This window comes from Salarias fasciatus, unplaced genomic scaffold, assembly GCF_902148845.1.
Source record: "Salarias fasciatus unplaced genomic scaffold, fSalaFa1.1, whole genome shotgun sequence".
Lineage (NCBI taxonomy): Eukaryota > Metazoa > Chordata > Actinopteri > Blenniiformes > Blenniidae > Salarias > Salarias fasciatus.
In genome coordinates this window covers 1,093,647-1,100,131 of record NW_021941373.1, presented here as the reverse complement: position 1 = coordinate 1,100,131, position 6,485 = coordinate 1,093,647, and positions in this window count along the sequence as shown.

Genomic DNA, 6,485 nt, shown 5'->3' with positions numbered 1-6,485 from the left:
GAAATGTTAAACAAAAAATGAATAATACACACACACACACACACACACACACACACACACACACACACACACATATATGTATATATGTGTGTATTTATATATAAATACATATATTAAAATATATAAATATATATATATATTATCCGATTAATCGATCAAATGAATGATAAATTAATCGATTACTAAAATAATCGACAGCTGCAGCCCTAAAACAAAGACACCGCCACGCCCCCTCGCGGCTTGGCGGTGATATTGCAGAGGAGGGCGTTCCCTTGACGCTGAAGCAAGATGTGTTCAGTGACGGCGTCGGGTTGCCAGCGTAGGGTTGCCAGCGTCGGGTTGCCAGCGTAGGGTTGCCGGCGTAGGTACGGCGTCGCTGTGACGGAGAAGCATACAAAGGCCTTTACACACTACTCATTTTGGAAAAAAGTGATATTGCTGCATTCCTACTCACAGCTCACTGCACTGCCAGTGTCTTTACAGTATCTATAAAATATACAATATGAAAAATCATGCATGGAATGTTTCATCAATTTTTTGGATTAGGTTGAGTTACTGATATCTGTGCACGTGTCAGGCTCGGTGTCAGTGTCCTTCAGTGTCCTTCACCCTCCCTCAGTATCAGTGGTTCTAAAGAGTCCCACATGGTTTAAGTGGGAGTTACTACTGAAATCTTAAGACATCTAGAAAAAAGACATGAAAAAGACACATCATCCCATCAAGAGGAACTAACTATACACCAGTAAGACACCTGAGGGCAGGAAGTGACCTCGCAAGGGCTGAAGAGAATCCTTGCTTCAGGACCACCTTGCAGTCACTGAGGGGACTGAACGGCTTGATGGTGCATTTGGTTGGTTAATTCATGACGTTTCAAGAAAATACAGGTAGTGTGTTGGTAGTCATTCAGTCCACATAGTCATTGTGTGTATGTGTGTGTGTGTGTGTGTGGTGTATATTGATTGACGGTGCGGTTTTGATTCTTTTTTTTCCTGTTTTCATGACTGTTTTTACTGTTCAGCACTTTGCGTTGTTTTTATAAATATGAAAAGTGCTTTACAAATAGTTTGATTTGATGTGATTTAGAAGAGGCGCGGTGATAGGGCAATTTATGCAAAATTTTAAAATCAACAGATGATTTATGTGAAAATCAGAGTCTGGTGAAGCAGCACGGTCATAGAAACCAGTGATAGAGACCAAAACATGTTGTGAGACCGGGTGCTTTATTTGCTTATTTTCACTCTGAAAATCGCCAATAAATTCCCAAAAGAAAGACAATAAAAAGAGGCATAAATAAGATATAAGGTGGATGAAGCTTTAGCAATGATTCAGGAGGTCAGTGAGGGGGAATCGGATGGCGGAGACGTGTCGGACATCAGCGATCTTGACTGGAGTGAAGAGGAGGAAAGTTCTGAATCAGAGTCAGAACAGCCGCGGGCCAAACAGCGAAACAAATTTAATTCTGCTGCCCCAAAAATACCCGACCGACCTCCAGCTGCTGTACAGTCCAGCAGAACCTGCAGTGGCGCATGAAGCGCTCACGCTCACCTCCAGGTATAGAGAATTACTGTAGGCTGCTGTCAGTTTACACCGAAATAATAACATAAAATGGTGTAAAAAAATAAACTAATGTAATAAAATTCAACACAACAGTGAACACGGTATTGACAGCAGGAGCACTGCAGCGTCTCCAGAGGTGCCAGTTACAGATTCAGGTAAAATATATCCTTCATCAAAGTACAGCAAACCATGTATTTTCCATTTCCAAAAATTAATTTTAGAACAAACATATTTTCTGAATAAATACCTTTGTCCTGTGGAGCCTGCAGTCCCAGAATCAGATGAGCAGGGTGAGGACGGACCGTGTGGGGGGGGGGGGGGGGGGGGGGGTCCGTCCTGGTGTGCAGCCGGGGAGACTTATTTTACTAATTTTAGTATGTTCTTGATTATTCCTGAAGGTTAGTAATACATACATTTTGTATGTGTCGGTGTGTGTGTGTGTGTTTGTCAGGGAAACGAGTGTGTGGATTGTGAGAGGTGACGCTGCGCAAATGTGCACTGTAAAAAGTTTCAAACCTGATTTGAGGCATTAATAAAGCAGACATGAGGCATTAAGGTTTGCTTTAGCATTACCGCCACGTCATCACCATTTTTTTTCGGCAGTGTTTCGGTGATTTTTTTTCTTTCGGCCGAAAGCTGAAAATACACTTTTGAGACATTTTCGGGCGAAAAGTTTTGGTGGCCGAATTTTCGGTGCATCACTACTGTTTGCTGAGACTGATTGAGACCTTTCTTCTTGCCTTTTGAAGAGCTATTTGTGTTTTTTCACCACCTGTGTGGGAACACTGTCTGGGCGTTCCGTTTCTGAGTTCTGGTGAATTTATTTTTGGGGATTTTAAAGACTTTTGGGGCTAAAAGGGGCGGGCAGGACGGACCACATGGCACAGGAGCATGGACACACTATGGAACAGGAAAAGACACCAGATCAGGAGAGGAGGAAGGTCCAGATGAGGGATCAAGGAGGGGGAAAGGAGGAAGAAGCGCCGGCTGCAGCAGCAGAACCATCGCAGCAGGATGAGGGAAAAAAAGAAGAGCGGGACGACGACAAGCAGCTGATGTGTCAAACTGAGCTGATGTGTGAGGAAACAGGAACTGGTGGAACTGATGGAATGTGTGGGAGCTGTGTGGTGGGCTGTTGGCGTTCCGACAGCTTCCAGCAGTAAAGTATGAAATAACACTGACGAGTGACGCCGGGCTGAAACGGCTGCTGGATGGATTGAGGATTGGGACGACGGCTGTGATGGCCGAGAAGCTTCAATGATCAACTGGTGTCTTTTCTCAAAGTGCCACAGTACATTAAAAAATCTGCAGGTTTCAGATAAATTGTTGTGGTGGGTGTGACGGCAGTCTCACCATCCAGCAGAGGGTGTGTCCAGGCACCGATATTTATGATGGAACCAGATATGTGAAAGATAAATTTACCAGCCTAATCCAGTCACTGCTGTATTCAGCCAAGCTTGTGACGACTGCAGGGCCAGAGTGTGTGTGTGTGTGTGTGTGTGTGTGTGTGTGTGTGTGTGTGTGTGTTCCATGACAGGCAGATGAAGGACTGTAGAATGTGTTCAGCCAGGTCACATCCTCCCTGAAGGTCCTGACTTTAAATGTTATTCATGAGGACAGCAGGGACATTACGCTGAGGAGACAGAGTTGAGAAGCAGGAGAGAAGGTGTGAGCTCTGTCACAACCAGCTGGAGAGCTGCAGGAGCACAGGAAGTGACAACGAGGCTTCAGACGTGACAGGAAGCTGAAGTGATGGAGGACGTCACAGTAATGTGGACAACACGTCTTTCCCAAACAGTTAGTGTTTGTCTCAGAACATAACTGTTCTGTGGTCATGAGGAAGAACGAGGACGATGAAGACGGTCTGGTCAGTGGAGCATGGAGCAGTCATGTCAGTTTAACAGACTGAAACATTTCCTCAGGTTGTCAAATTTGATGAGGAAATGTGTACGCACATCGCAGACTGCAGGAATTCTTCACACTGGGAGATTTAACAACATCGTCAATGGAAGCAATTTTCACTTCTTACTTCAGGCACTTCAATGAAAAAGGGATTTACAGACATGAACCTGCTCTCTAGCTGGAGACCAACAACCAGAGACAAAGACCAAGAGGTTTTCCACTCTGCCCACCAGATGAGAGCTGCTTCAATATGGCCCAGAATCCTCTGTTGCCTGCTGAACCAATACTCTCTGACTCTCTCAGTGTTACGACCCGAGGAGTCAAACATATTCTTCAGGGACACAGGACAAAACAATGATCAGGGTTCAATTATTTATTGAATATTCTCCACAGAGTCGGCGTCTTCGTGTGGTGAGTTGACGGAGCTCTGGGGGAAAAGGAACCCTCATCACCCGTGCCCCGAAAGTTACATCAAAATGAAACAAAGTATCAAACAAAGGAGGCCCAGATGCGCCAGCCAAACTGAAGAAAAAGACGAGTTCACAGCCCAGCTGCTATGCAGCCGTTGAAGCTGATCCCTCGTCCAAACTAAAGACAAAACCCCAACTAAACCCGATCAAAAGAAAGGCGAAAACGGGACGGCTGGTCACACCTGGACGGAAAAAGACAGCGATCCAAAAGAAGGAAAAAACCGGAAAAAAGGGAACACAAAGCCGGCTGGTGGGCTAGCATGCCCTGCAGCAACATGCCTGCCTGTCGGAGCCGGAGTCCAAGGCGCGCCGGCGAGCGCACCTGGCGACAGGTGTAACGAGGTGGGTGAGCGAGCGAGCGAGAGAGAGAGACCGAACGACCCGACCAGGAGCGCCGCCTCCACGCTGCTATTTATAGCGCGGCGGCGCGACTCGCTCCAATCAAAACCGAACAAAAAAGAAAAAGATAATTACTTCATAAAAGTAACAAAACACAAAACAGGATAAATATTCCCTAAATATCTGAAAGGAAAGGAAACGAGAAACTGTCCGTAAAAAAAAACCACCATGTGCTCGCAGCACATCACACTCAGCCTGGTCTTCATGCAGGCTGGTGGCGGGATGGATGAAGCACCGAGCCCAGGAACCCGGTTGACTCTTAGCCAGCTAACAGCCACCTGGACAGTTCTGGAGTGCCCCCGAGCAACAGCTCCAACCACCTGCTGCACAAAAACAACTGACTGAAACAACAAAAGGCTCCATGTGGACATTAGTGGCCCTCATTGCTGGAACCTGCAGGAAGATGGTTCCCAATGGACTAACAGCCCTCAGCCAGTCAGCAGAGCAGGAAACAACCTCCTCAGCAGGACACACACCTACACAAGTCCTCCAGTCTGAGACAGGAACTGTGGGAAACACCGGCCTTTCACTCTGAACCTGCTCACACACAACACGGGGTCAGAGGGGCGGAGCCTATCCTCCACTGCTTCCAACCAGACACACACACACACACACACTGCTGAGCTGTTAGTGTGTTTTTTCATACACACATATCTATATTATCTAGAGCAGCTCAACACACACCTGCTGCTTCACACACACGGTCCACCTGGCCTCAGCAGCCGGTCTGAAGCTCCTGATGGTCACACGCCTCCTGGGAGAGTGAAGCACATGGCATCAGGACCACAGCCAGCAGTGTCCTCAAAGAGAAGCTGAAGAACCAGCAGCTCTCTACCATGTGGCGACCCGGTGGAGCAGTGTGCTGCTCTGCTACAAGGCTCTGAGCAGCAGCTGCAGTCTGGGGGCCCTGCTCCAACCCCAAGTCCACACAAATGAGGAGGATGTGAGAGAAAGCGGCGGTGAGGAAATATTTGGGATTTGGAAGGAAAGACGCTTCACAGACAAAACTCAGCCGTCAGCAAACAGAGCCAGTGGGAGTTCAAATACTCGGGAAACAACAAACTGAAGCAGCAGCAGGGACTCCACCCCCATGCTGGCTCCGACGTCACGCCAGCTTTAACCAGTTTCTCTCCACAAACACTGAGCAGAGCCTCAGAAAGAGCGCTGAGGAGAACAGACGCCGTTTCAGATTCCATCTGTAAAGATATGAGAGCTCACAGTGTGGTCCAGAATGACGGCTTTCTCCAGCTGCTACATCCTCTGGACCGCCAGATAAAATCCCTCCAGACAGACGATGTGAAGAAGACATCAGCAGCTGAAGACTCGGTTCAACTCCTGGACCAGTGGAAAGAGCCACGACCATCATGTGAGGAAGAGCAGCCACAGTGTCTATGACTGCTCCTCTCACAGCTCAGTGATTGGAGCGCTGCATGATCTCAGAGGAAGACTCCGGTTCAGTCAGAGAGATGAAGCAGACCATGTCCCAGGAGCTCCAGCAGCCATATGTCCTGCAGAGAGCCTCTGCCTCAGACACCAGCTTCAAGAAGCTGCCGTTCCTCAGTGATGAGGAGAGAGATCAACTTTCCAGAGTGTCCAACACGAGGCTGAGAGCTGTGGGACCAGACACTAAGATCACATTCTGCTTCAGGACTGCTGCTAGAAATACTGTTGTTCATGAAGAACAGATCAGCTGCTGCTTTATGATTAAAATACTGACATTTGTTTTAATGACCTGCAGAAGGGCCCAGAGCCACAGCTTGAGAACCAGCTCTTCACTCTGCTGCTGATCAGCCTGACCTGGTGACGGCGTCTCAGGTTCAAACCCTGGACCAGGTGTGTGTTTCCCTTCTGTGGGAAGTGTGTGATTCAGTGTTAGAGAGCAGTGAATGAGTTCATGAACAATCAGCTGATCAGTGTGAGGAGTGAACAAACCAGAGATTTCCCTCTGAAAGATTAAAACATTGTCTTCTCTGTCATGTCAGATGATGTCCTGCTTTCTAAAAGTCTCCGGCCCTTGAGGATCTCTGGTCCTCCTTCACTGTGGACCCAGCCGGACTGTCCAGACCTCCAGAGAGCTGGCCCACACTGAGGCTGCCAAGTCTATCAGCTCAGCATCTCTGGTCCTGGAGGGAGGCTGCTGGAGGCTCCCTCCTGGCT